Here is a 14415-nt window from a genome sequence, read left to right on the forward strand (position 1 = left end):
TTGAATGTAAAATTAAGGGTGTATTTTTTTTATGAGTTTGAAAAAAAAAATTGTTTGAGTTTGGTATAAAAACAATGTTTGATGAGATATTTTGTGAGACGAAAAAATATATTTTTTTGGAAAACTCAGAGTTTAAATAGTAAAATTTGAGGAAACTTAGCTAAAGAAAAAAAAAAGTTTGAGAAAACTTTGCGAAAGAAACATACCCTGAATTTTAATGTAATCCTGATAAATGAAAATTGAATGTTTAATTTGATATTTTAAATTTTTTTTTTTTAAAAAAAAATAGTGAAATCAAAGTCAAAATCCCACAAATAAACATACATAATATTTGAAGTTTTTAAGTGAGAGCACTATATTTTTTTTTAATGGTAGCTCAATTATTAAAATACAAAATTTTCTTTTAATGGAATAATTAATTGATTGGTTGCACGTGTCACTAGTTAATTCTTATTGCATCCGCTTTTGTATATCCACGTATGTGAATGTATGGGAAGGAGATCGTCAACCCGGGTTTTGATCCGTACCGGAGTGCCCACATACATGTATATACAACGTACATATATGTATATATTTGTGTGGGGAGGGGACACACATGTATATAACATATATATATATATATATCCATGTGTGCGTAGGCATTTCGATACCAAGTTTTGACCTAAGACCGTCTATCCTGCACCGTATGTAAGATGCAATATCCGTGTGCACATTTTAAAGAATCACTTCAAGTTGTCAAACAAGAACTCACCAAATAATGAGTTTGAATGTGCTAAAATAAAGAGTGTTCTGTATGCGTCTGTTATAGGAAGCCTAATGTACGCCATGATTGATACAAGACCTGGTATTCCACGTGTAGTGAAAGTAGTGAACTAATTTATGAGTAATCTTAGAAGGAAATATTGAAATGAGAGAATTGGACATTGAAGTATCTCGAAAGCACTGCAGATAAGACATTAATTTTCGAGAGAAGGAAACCCTGATTAGCTAGATTTGTGGATGTCAACTTATGGAGGAACAACAATATCATAGACATCGAAACTGCAAAAGGTAGTTGTTTTATCGCCGACAGAAGCTGAATACATTGTAGTAACGGATGCTAGCAAGGAAATGATTTGGTTGCAAAACTTTATACTTGAGTTGGGAAAAAATCCAAAAAACAAAAAATAGCAATTTCTATGGCGATAGTCAGAGTGCAATCTAATTAGCAAAGAATCTTGTATTTCATGTAAATATTGAGCTGATATTTCATTACATTCGTGAGCTATTGGATAAGAGGATCCTAACATTGGGGGAGACTCAATGATCGCAAAAAAACAGCGGATATGTTCACTAATGTGGTAGCATTGCATAAATTAAGGTTGTGTTCACAGTTCAATTGACTTCGATGTGTGAAGAAGAAGGCTTGATGGCCTTGCAATCACTAGTTAAAAACTGAAAGAAAAAATAGAGAGAGCTTGGTCTTCAAGTGGATAATTGTTTTATTGTGAAATTCAAGTTAGAACCCGAGGAGTACTATACATTCAACCATAAAGTTTTTTGATTGTGTGTCCTAGTATTTGCCTGGAGTTTCACTTTTTAACATATATATATATATACTTGCTATTCTTTTTGTAAATAACATAAAAAAAAAAAATACTAGTAAAAATACTTAGTTTAACCACCCGAAACATATAGTATTATTTTGATCGAAATGGATTAGCAATAATATTGATTTTTTCAATTTTCTTAATAATGTATACCCATAAGATCAAGTTCAAATTAACTCAAGAAGATGAGACCAACCCAATTAGGATATTGAACAACTAATCATACCACAAGATTAGATTGAAAGACAAAACTGATGGTCTTGAAATTTGCGAGTGCATGTGGGGAGCGGATGAGCTCTTTGATGACCTTCTTGGCTGATTATGCGCGGATCACTGGCCAAAAGGTCAATTGTCAGAAGAGTACGATTGTTTTTAGTCGAAGATGCCCGGAGGGAGTTTGAGAGCAGCTTCAGACGGTTACGGGATTTAGAGTTGTTGATCTTCCACTTACTTATCTTGGTGCGCCCCTTTATGTTGGGAACCAGAGGAGTATTCTATACGAGGAGCTTCTAGGGAAGCTTTGGAGATACTTGAGCCGCCGGGATTGGGCTGTATTGTCACATGGCGTCCGATTACAGCTTATTCGGAGTACACTTTTGTCTCTTCCACTGTATTTACTTAAGGTGTTACATCTGCCACAGTCGATACTTCTTGAGGTTGAGCAGATTTGTGCGCGGTTTTTTTGGGGCTCATACCATGGTCATCGCCAGCGTCATTGGATTTCTTGGGCGGATGCGGCACGGCCGCAAGAGGGGGGGTTTGGGACTTTAAGATGCCTATCGGATATGGTTCATGCTTTTTCCATGAAGCTTTGGTGGAAGCTTCGTGAGGGTTCTTCCTTGTGGGCGCAGGCGATGCGGCACAAGTACTTTCACGATTCCTTCCCGGGTAGTGCTCCTTGTCGGATATACGATAGCCTGGTGTGGAAGCACTTGTGCCGTGTTAGGAAGGAGGTTCAGGCACAGATCTATTGGACATTAGGCCGAGGGGAGTGTTATTTTTGGGAGGATAGATGATTCAAGGAGCAGCCCCTTTCGGCATTTCGGGAGGGTAGACTACCCCCACCGATATTAGTCCGGGACATGTGGAGTGGTGACGCATGGGACTTTGGGCGACTACGAGCATATCCTACAGAGTCACTAGTTTAGCGTGTTATGGAGGTTCCTATCGATAGACAGTCTGAGGACCGGATGAGTTGGATGGCTGCGCCATCTAGCACATTTACGACATCTTCTGCTTGGGAGCTTTGCCGTGATATGGGGGTACGGAGTTGGCTTTCAGGGATATTATGGTCGTGCCTCCTTACTTCGACGATGTCAGTCTTTTTATGGAGATTATTTCGGCGACGGATACCGACAGATGAGATCCTTCAGCATTATGGTGTTTTGATTGTTTCGCGATGTCATTGTTGTTGTATGGAGATGAAGACTATCTCGCATCTCTTTATTGGTTCGGAGGTTGCCTAAGGAGTATGGGAGCACTTTGGCGGTGCTTTTCAGGCTATATTTGCCAGAGACACATACATTGCATCTACTTGTGTCTTCGTGGAGGCTTTCTTTGGCACACTTTCAGAGTATCAGGGCATATGTTCCGTTGTTGATACTATGGTTCATCTGGATTGCTCGGAACGATGCGAAGCACATGGGGCTTCGTTTATCTTCAAAGAAGATCATCTAGGGATTCATTCACACTTGCAGACTCTTTGGCGAGCTAGGATTCTCTTACGTCGACATTGGGCGGGTGACTTTCATATAGCAGATGGTCTTGGATTTGATACCCCCCTTCGATTCCTCGGCCTCCGATTATGGTGCGATGGGAGGCACCGTCTCCAGGATGGTTTAAGGTTAACACCGATGGTGCTTTTCTTGGCAATTTTGGAGCAGCAGGAGCGGCTGGTATTATCCGAGATTCAGCCGGGGTAGTACTCATTACATTTCAGACTCTGATTCCGCAGGCGACGAACACTTTGGCAGAGCTGACAGCGATTCAGACTAAGTAGGGATAACGATTGACTGAGGATTGATGCCGTTATGGATCTAGACAGACTCGATGGCATGCATCTCTCTGATCTCCACCAAGACGAGCCACTGGACTCTCCATCGATGCCTTATGTATATTTGGTTGCGGCTTAGGGATGCGACTTGGAGGATATCGCATATATATAGAGAGGGGAACCGCATCGCAGATGCCTTAGTGACTTTGGCGGTTTCTCTCCCGATTGAGCGGACACTTCTCCCTTCAGATATTCCTTCGTCGATTAGAGACCTCCTTTAAGCCGATGCTGACGGTCTCCCGACCTTCCGCTTCAGGTAGCAGGCTTTACCCTATTCCTTGATTCTTGACTTAGCCTTGATAGATGATATTTAGACTTGATAGCTTAGTATTTGATTTCGATGCCTTAGGCATATTGCTTTAGGCCTTGATACTTAGACTACTAGCTTGTCTTGTGTGTTTGCTTTACTGAGACTGTATGGCTTGTATATAGAACTACGTATGGCTTGATCCCGTTCGGGTACGTAAGTAGTCCACTCTGGGTGCATCCACTACCATATATTTAAAGAGAGAAAACTGATGCAAACAATTCAAGAAAATAGTTTTCTTTACTTTTCTTTAAATTTTATTGTTATTTTCTCTTGCCTAGTTTTTATAGTTGCTTTGATATCTTGTTTTTTCGATGATATCTATAAATTTTTCCAACCTTTAAAGTTATGTTTGTATAGGAATTTTTAGGGATTTGTTTTGCTATTAAATTAATTTTTTTAAATAAAAATATTAAATTAAATATATTTTTAATATTATTTCAAAAATTAATTTTGTATTTAAAGCGTTATATGATATAAATTTATTTATTTATTTATTTATTTCTATCATATTAAAATTATTCAAATACAAAATTTTACGAATCACAATTCAAATCCAAAACTTAAACCAAAAAAAAAAAAAAGATAGATTTTGTCTGTCACACATGGTTCACCTAGTGTTATTTGTTTGTTAGATCTAGTTTGCAGGCTATTAGTTTCAACCTGATGTTTACACAAAGCGCACAGGAAGTTAGCGGCAATGTACTCAAAAGAGAGAGAATTTGTAATATTTGGACAAACAAGACGTCTTAAAGCACGTGATTTGGTCATTGACTATAACGTTGGGCCTCATTAATTAATGACATGTCACGTGATAGTGGGTTGGAAGCACGGTCAGAATGCGTACAACGGCTCAATTCTAGACTTGGTCAATGGGCTTTCTCGATTTGGGCCTGTCAGAGAGTCCATTTTATCAACCGCAATGGCCGTGTTCTCGACATTAAATTCCCGATCTCGCATCGACGGAGATATGGTGCAGGTGAAGCCACGTCGAGGAGGAAGAAGAGTGACCTTTCATTCTTTTTCTCTTGTTTTTCCCTTTTCTTCTCTCTGTAAAATCCAATTTATATATTGTCTCTTTCTTTCCTCTTTTATTCCTCTCATCTGATTCCCGTAAATGTAGAAATTACCTTTTTTTGCACTGTCCAAGAAATAACCTAGACTAGCAGTCAGAAGCGGTTCATCATCAAATCCCCACCATCGAAGAGTTATTGCGGAAGAAGGCTGAATACAGGTAACCAATTTATCTTAGAAGTTGCAATTTAAGAGTTCCAATAATAATTTATTGATGTGGTACAACCGATTTCATTGAAAAGTGAAAAAATTGGGAAGTAATTTGTATTTTGGCGTGGGAGTGGCGCCGATCTGTTAATAGATGCATTAGGGTTTTTTTGTGAGCATTTTGATTATCCATTTATGGAGTACGAGTGGCGAATCAAGAAGATGCTTTTAGGGTTGCAGAAGTTTATTCAGTGAGTTTTTTTTTGTTTAGTGTTCTAGGTTTAAAATTAGCTAATGTTTTGTCATACAATGAATTTAGCCAATTCCTCTGTTATCTAATGTATTGGGGGGGCTCAATTATATCATCTAAAATGTAGACAAGAAAAAGATTCATAATTACCACATTTATAGTAAAAAAAAAAAGGTGAATTACTGTTGTATCTTTCCCACATCCAAGTTCCATTACATCCAATATTGCAATCTTGCAGTTTCAATTTTGTTAGAAATGAAGTTCGGATTTCTGGTTGTATTTTAGTAACGTATAGTACATGTTTTAACTCTGAAAGTTTGTCGTCACTTTATTTTCACATTCAAAGTGGCCGAAGTTTTTGTTTAAAAGACTCAATTTTGTAAAAACATCAGAGTAAATTCCGGTCAACACAAATTTGTGGTTGTATTGTACACTGTTAGATAGCATTGCAAAGATCTCGGCTGCTTTATAGCGGACTTGCAACTACAATACATTATTGACGTATATGTTATTAAATAAGTATTTGTATTTGAATGGTTGGGTTTCATATACGTTGTGGTTTGCACGAGAATGCATTTGATTTTGTTGTAGCTACACACATGTAGAACCATTAGCATTTGTATATGACTATATGTAATTGACGGAGCTAGGGTCTTCCGTGGGCTTCAATATATTCACCTGGTTGGAATCTATGCATCCCATAACATCATGTTAAAGATGCATGGCCCTAGAGTAACTATTATCCTCCATTTTGCAGTGAACACGGACGACTTCTTGCAGTGTGTTCAATAATGTCCCATGATGGAGATGATTGTACGGTTGATGGCAATAGAGTCGAAGGCCTTGGAGAGCTGACTGAGACATGGAACAGGGTTCAGTCCGAATCTCACAATCCATTCCAGCATGTCCATGGGCCAAGAATCATGGCGACACAACAAACAACATTCCCTAGCCATTATACTATGAGTTTCAGTCAGCCTTTTCCCCAGGTGCAGTACATGCCACAGCGGAGTGAACCTCTGTTCTACCCGAACATGTGGAATTTCCCGGGTTCGGGAGGCACGTCGTCGCTTCCTCACCTAGAGACCCAGTCCTCGCAGCTGAAGACTGATCCCTCCACTACAAGCCGACGACTTTTGTCAACAGAAACACCTAGTCATCGCAATAGTGCAAGTTGAGCAACGAGAAGTAATCAATGCGTAAACAAGAACTGGACCACAGAGGAGGACGTGGAACTGGCTACGGCGTAGTGTAATACTACAAGAGATGTCTGGGTAGGTGTAGGCCAGAAGAGACAGAAACTATGAGAGCGTGTTTGTGAGAGTTTTGCCTTGTTGATGGAAGAGAATCACGGGGTACCGACAACTGAAAATAAAAGATCCCCGGGTGCTTGTGAGAATCAAATGAAGGAGATCAAATCACAATGCTCGAAATAGTGTGGAGTACGGGTGCACACAAAAGGGCAATATCGGAGTGGTTGAAGTTCCACCGATTTTGTAAGTTGACATAAAGCTATGTAATGTGCATTGAATTTTAGTTGACAGCCTCTCGTAACTTCGGTAAATATTTACTTTGTCAGGAACAATACTGCGATGAGATATATTATGAGAAGCATGGGATGACTTTCAAATGCGCAGCTTTTTCGCATATTTTAAAGAATGAACCGAAGTGGATGGAGTCTGTCTCCGGGAGGAAGACGCGGCCGAGCGAGCCAAAAACTATAGGGGAGACCGAAATAGGTTGTGAGCGACGCTCCACACAAAGGGAATCTCACGAGCAGTCACCCATAATACAAGTTGAAATCTCTGATGATGGTGTACACGTTGACATTGAAGGCTCGGATAAGGGGTCTAGACATACTGTGTTGACTGGTCCGGCTGCGCGTGTCATGGAGCGGCCACTGGGGGCTAAGAAGGCGAAGGCCAACGGCAAAGTTAATAACCAAACGTCAATGTAAAATCAGACAGCATGAAGAGTCTCAAGCGTCAGCAACGCGCAATATCACTCCTAGTCTCATGGCACTCGATTCGTCGCAAGCAGAAAGGTGGTCTAAGATGGAGGACAACGAAACAAGGCGCGAAAAGTTGATAGAAGAACAATCGAGCAAGTAGGTAATTAGGCACTGTCATTTCATGAAATAAACCATAATTCATTATCACTACATCGCAGGAACTCAATTAACGCTCGATTCATTAACATAGGGACTAATAGAGTTCAGCACTCGGCAAAGATGGCCCGAGAAATTGTGTAACTGACCAGGGATTTGGCAAAAATCGGTAAGGAAATGATTGTTGCCTTCCATAAGTTTGAAGAGTTGGATCCGGCGAAGCTGGCAACCAAATTGTCACGGAAAGAGTACGCCATCAGACGAGAACAACTTGAGTACTACACGGATGCACACAATGGTATTCATCAACATTGGTTCCATTGTTTCATGTTAATTTAACATAATGAAAATTTAGTGAAAACCAGTCAGCTGTCGTTCAGGCGTCAAGGCGGTCATCGCGACCATCAAGAGGCATGAGGGCCAACAACAAGACGTAGATGAATCGAGTGTTTCTCCAAGTGGAGGGAAAAAGCGTGGTAGGCGTGAAACCCCTGATAAAAGTAACTTCTAGTCAGAGTGCCGTTGATCGACCGGTACTGTAAGTTTCGACATGGAATTGTCTCTTGGGCCAACGAGTGTGGTGACGTGTAACTCTATTTTTTCCTAGTGTATTTTTAGGATATTTGTTTAATCTTCCACTACGGCACACACAAAGAACCCTAGTGTGTTTTATTGTATCCTAGTTCCGTAAGAAGTTTGGCGTGTTTCGGTTGAATATCCAGGCAGCTGAATGTACTTTTCATGTTGGTTTGCAGTGTTATTGATCATTACTTTCTTTGTTTATTATTGTTCATTTTACGTGGGTACAGGGCATGTTGTTGTACCAATTAAGTGATGTGTCGACTTGAGTGGACAATTCAATGTTTCATACCTGCCTAAATAATAAATAAATTGTCTTGTTCCAGGAATTTCCATTACACGCAAAAACCACCAAATACACAGAGGGGCAGAAGAAAGGAAATAAATGAGTTGACCCCTTCATCTCTCTCTATATACAAATCCAGCACCTCAACCATTATTAGTGTTGAACTCAGAGCCACAGCCTTATAGACTTTCAGTTTTATAGCTCAAACGGATGGATAGCGGAGAAGAAGAATCTGAACATGAAAATGAGGTGCCATCATTCTGGACAGCGAAACGCCAAAGAGCTGACGCAAGACGATGGAGATGGATGCGATTGCAGCTACTTGAGCGAGAACAACTCGAACGTTTGCATGCTGCATTACCTTTGCTTACAAATGTGATCGATGCTACTGCACCAATGCGAAGGACCTATATTTACCGCGATTGAGAGGGGAGACATGAAGAGTTGTGGGCGGACTATCTATCCGAGACTCCTCGTTTTCCTGCATTATTTTTTCGGCGGAGGTTTCGGATGCGGTGTGAGCTTTTCACTCGGATATTATAAGATGTGTGTAGTAACAATCGCTATTTCACGCAAAGACCCGATTGTACGAAACGCCTGAGACATTCCCCGCTCCAAAAAGTGATGGCCGTTTTTTCTAGTGTAGACGAAATCATAAAGATTGGAGGTTAGCTCAGTTCAACGGGCAATAATGGATTTTTGTGAAACAATCGTTCGAGTTTACAAAGAACAATATTTACGTGATCCAACGCCTGAGGATATATCCCGCCTTCTGTCTGAAAATAAAGCTCTTGGGTTTCCCAAAATGATAGACTCACTTGATTGTATGCATTGGAGGTGGGATGCATGCCCGATTGCCTGGCGAGGTCAATATAATGGACGTTACAGCTACCCTACATTAATTTTGGAGGCTGCTGCATCGCAGGATCTTTGGATATGGCATGCATTTTTTGGGATGCCCGAAACCAACAACGACGTCACTGTTTTGGACCACTCGCCATTGTTCGACAAATACATGAACGGGACAGCACCGTCAGTTGACTACGAGGTTAATGGTTCAGTATACAACCTTCCCTACTACTTGACAGATGGGATTTATCCCAAACATGCTATCTTCATGCAAGTCGTTAGGAATCCTATTAGAGCAAAAGAGTGGATATTTACAACACTACAAGAGACCTGTCGGAAGGACATTGAGAGGACATTCAACGTACTCCAACAAAAGTGGAGAATACTGCGCATGCCGGCGAGACTAGAACAACCGAAAGATCTTATTCTGGTTATGACAATGTGTATCATCCTGCATAATATGGTGGTAGAAGACGAGCGTGGGCAGAACCTGCCAGAGTGGGTGCCAGCTAACGACGAGGACCAAAGCGCTGTGTACAGTTCACAGTTTGTGAAGGAAGTCGGCATGCTATACCGAGTATGAATGGGCAGACTCCGTAACACAAGCACAAATACGACAAGAGGATCTAATTAATTACCAATGGATGTTGAGTGGGGGTGAAAACATCTTTCAAAACATTGATAGCATGGAGAATGTGTTCCCTGTCTGATCATCGTCGTAAGCATGCTTTCCTACCATCTATAAAAACCACGTCAACCAACTTATAGTACGCAAAAAAAAAATCACTATATAACGACGCTTTGAGCCGAGCGCGTAACTGTAAAATCCAATCTTACCCTCTGTAAGTTTGCAACGATCCTCTTGTTTGCTCTTTGTTTTATCCCTTCGCTCACCCCCTGGACAACAATAATAATTGGGAACTACTCCGAGCAACCATTTACACTACAACTTTGAAGATAACTACAATAGTGGTAACAACGTTAGACATTAAACCAACAAGTACATTCATAGCAAACATTACGAGTGTACATCAATAGTAACTAAATAGTCGCAAACACTTTCCGTACAATACAAACAACATTGGCTTAATGGTTGTGCCAACAAACCAATGCCACACCATTAGAGTAGATAGACGTTGCAGTCAAAATAAGAACACACAAACAAGGATCACTGCAGAAATTACAATATTCTCGATCAAAAGGTATTCACGCCTCCTGAAAGTTGATGTCTGCCATTTCTCCGGCCCAGACGGGTAGAAACAACAATCATTAGGCCTCCCACCACGCCTCGATGTGGCACTAGACTCCCAGAATGAAAGGACGTTTCCCTCTTATGATCAAACTCACAGTCCTGATGTTCTTTGTCAACATCCTCCCATCCTAGCCAATTGACACACGGATGACAACGGTAGTACCATCTGCCCGGGTTTTTTTCACTTCTCGAACGATTTACAGAAGCTTCCCTTCCACACACACACCGGGGTCTCATTTTTGTAGTAGATGTTTATCCGTCTGTTGTATCCAAACAAAATAATTTGTAAAACATCGAATTTCACAGAATTTTTCTATTAACATGCATTGGTAATAACCAACACAGTCGAAGGAAAAAGGTAAGAATATGTTCAAGCAGAAATGTGGACAACATATTCTTACAGTTTGCATAGTACCCGTGCTGAAGCGAAACTACTCTAAGAAGAAGAAGAGATTAGTTAAATTATATGTGCACCTATATACACTGAAATATATCAACTAACAATAAAAACATAAACAATCGAGCTCCGAAACTTCCCAATCTCGAATGAATGTGGTGTTCTAACTCGTGAAGAATCTATTTTATGAAAAAACCGGAATTACTTCAAACTAAGGTACGTGTGCGAATATATGCCCTGAAATCTTTCCACGAAATTGTTATTACGAACAGACACCAAAGGAAGAACAAGAAATGGTTGGCCAGAGTGATGAACTAATTTTTCTAAGTATTTGGTGTGAGGATTATGTCCAGAAAATGGAAATATCACAACAAAATGGAGGAATCACTTGCATGCGAACCTGGGGCGCCGTCTCCGACGTGACGAGTTGGAACCCTAGGAATCTGCGAGCGAATTTTTGGTGAGAAGAAAGGTAGGAGTGAAATAAATTTTTATTTTATTTTATTGAAAAATAAACTTGTGCGATGTATCGAAAAAGGCTACTGTGGGTTTTCTCTCACCTCCGTCCATCCAGTATTGCATACCGGACATACCACGTCTTTAGTAGCCTTGACACGTAACTCACTCAATGGAGAAATTGTAAAAAGCTGTTGTACGCGCTCTCAGGCCTCCAAATTGAGCCAATGAAAGTCCATAGTGGATTGAAGACACGTGAAAGATGATGCTTTTCAAGTTATTCCATGTGTGCTGCAATAAAACAGTCTAGCCTATAAAAAGAAGACATGGCAAATAACAATTGCGGCATCCACGATGACAGAAGAAAAATCCTCAAAAGAGTGATACTTTTTATTATTATAATAACGTATGATAAAATATTTTGTGAAATAGTATATATCTGCTTTTTTTTTAGAATGCATAATTCAAATAGTATTAATTTTAGGTTTGGTGGCTAAAGATACATACCGGAATTTCAGTATTTTTGGTAATAAATAAATTAATAAAAATTCTAGTATACCAAAATATTTACGATGTGTTCTTTTTGTAAAAAATAATAAATATATTTTCCAAAATATTATTATACACACTTATTATTTTTATATTATATACATAATTTCTTATATTCCACGTACAAAAGAAAAATTCTCATTAGACCAAAACACAACACAATCAAAGCCTTAGTATACCAAAATTTTAATTATTTTTTACAATATATAATTTTAAAAATAAATAGATTGTAAAAAAATAATGAGAGGTAAGGGTAGGGATATCAAGGGGACGAGTTCAGGATGGGTTTTCCAGGCCCAAGACCCGCTCCGTTAGAAAACATTATGCCTTAAAACCCAACCAGCCCTGCTTCTACCCGTTCCCTAGACCCGTTCTGCCTTGAACCCTTCGGATTTGGGGTCGACCCGATAAATTTGTTTTTTTCTTTATATATAAAAATATAAAATATAATTTATTTTAATAATTTAATACTAAAAATGTAAGTGTTAAAACACAAAAATAAAATAAATAGTCTAAAAAACAAAAACAATCAAATGTTGGTTGTAGCCCGCAGTGATAGCGATCGGCGGCAAGCGAGACGACCGAAGTGGTCCTGATTGTAAAGAGAATTGAAAAAAAAAAACAAACAAAAAAATAAATTTGATTTAGGAATTATGATTCTATTTCATATTTAAAATTTTAAAATAAATATGTAATCTAATTTATATTATATATATTAATAATTATTAAAATAAGCAAGTTCGGATCTGGATCCAAGGTGAAACGATTTTTTATTAAAATTCGTAAGCGTCCCCCAAATCCGACCGAGTTTAAACTTAAACTCCACAACCCATCCCAAAATATATAGATACGAATCCGCCGCATTAAGAGCGGCAGGAGTAACTCGCTCTATTTGACATCCTAGATAATGACACCCGCCCTTTTAATCAACATCTATTCCACATATTATCACTTCTAATTTTCCTTTTGTCATTAAAAATAATTTTTTTTATTTGTTAGACTCATTTTTTAGCAAAAAATTATACTTACATTTTATTATTTTTATGTTTTTAATATAAAATATAAAATGTACACATTATATTAAAATGTGTGTCCAAATCAAATAAATTTATTTTTACATAATAAATAAAGTATTTTTTATAATATTATACTCCCTTCATCCATTAAAATGAGCTTATTTGGATCCAACACGGAGATTAATAAAAATAAGGGTTATAAATTATTTTTTTAGTTCCGTATCTAACATCTTTTATTATTTTAGGACTTTAAGTGAACTGTGTTTGAAAATAGTCCCGTAAGTAAAAATATTTCGCTAAAATGGTCCTCCGGTGCCGGACTCGCCACGCTGGCCGCCGTTGCTGACATGGTACTGACACAGCTGACATGTCATTGCCATGTAGATGCCATGTCAGAGGACCACTTAAGCGAAAAAATTTTACTTGCAGGACTATTTTGAGACAGAGTCCATTTAAATGTTCTAAAAATGATAAAGTAGATCATATGCGAGACTAAAAAACATAGTTTACTAAGATATTTTGTAAAATAAAAAATTTAAAAAATTCCACGTATCACTGATGTGGCATCTACGTGGCGATGACATATCAGTCGCATTAGCAACGGCGGGCCAGCATGGCAAGTTCGGCACCGAATGATCATTTTAGCGAAAAATGTTTACTTACGGAACTATTTTCAAATAAAGTCCACTTAAAGTCCTAAAATAATAAAGGAGGTCAAATACGAGATTAAAGAAACAGTTTACTCTAAAAATAAATATTTTATTGAAAAAATGATCTATATAAAAGGTAGTTGAATGTATATTTGAAAATTTAATTAGAAATTAAAGTAAATGAAAACAAAGAATGCAATAAATGTAGTAGTATTTGTTGTAAATAAATATTCAATGAGGTAATAATTAAATGTTGATTTGTTAATTTTGCCAAAATTAATGATGAGATAGATTTGACGAACTAAATAAATATGAATAAATTTGGTGGATGAAAGGAATAAATCTTTTGTTACTCTTTTAAATTTAAAATATTCTATTTTTTTTACATTTATAATTTATCTTTTATTATTTAAAATATAATTTATAAAATTATTATATAAAAAGAAAATAATAAAAAACTATCAAAATTTATTATGAGTGTTTTAATGTGAAATTTTGGTTTTGAGATTTAATTTGAAATTATAATTTTGAAATATAATTACACGAGAGATTAAAAAAACAAGGAAAAAAAACTATAACACACTAGGACATATAAAATATTATAAAATTTTAAAAAAATTAATTAAAAAGACTATTTGATTTAGTTTAAATTTTATTTTAAATAATACTTTTTTTTTAGACGAAATAATATGCTCCCTCCGTCCCATAAAAATGTTATCGTTTCATTTATATTCATTCTAAAATAGTGTATCGTTTCTTAATATAATAATTGTACTACCCACGATTGTCACAGCGTCCTGGCGCTCTTTGGGGAGTGTCAGGCTTCACCGTCCCGCCTTGTCGCATTAGGCGGT

General features: G+C 37.8%; 1 long non-coding RNA gene across 3 annotated transcripts; it reads left to right on the top strand.

Moving 5' to 3' along the window:
• The first annotated feature begins 4933 nt into the window (after nt 1–4933).
• Nucleotides 4934–8342, top strand: LOC127261067 (uncharacterized). 3 transcript variants are annotated; one of them, XR_007840840.1, is made up of 5 exons: nt 4934–5183; nt 6178–6916; nt 7000–7527; nt 7622–7825; nt 7893–8342. It is a non-coding gene; the product is annotated as an uncharacterized LOC127261067 (long non-coding RNA). The 3 variants fall into 3 exon arrangements; XR_007840839.1 differs by having other exon boundaries at nt 7000–7531; nt 7908–8341; XR_007840838.1 differs by having other exon boundaries at nt 7908–8340.
• Nucleotides 8343–14415: the final 6073 nt, after the last annotated feature.

The sequence above is a fragment of the Andrographis paniculata genome, unplaced genomic scaffold (assembly GCF_009805555.1).
Source record: "Andrographis paniculata isolate CXL003 unplaced genomic scaffold, ASM980555v1 Contig62END, whole genome shotgun sequence".
Lineage (NCBI taxonomy): Eukaryota > Viridiplantae > Streptophyta > Magnoliopsida > Lamiales > Acanthaceae > Andrographis > Andrographis paniculata.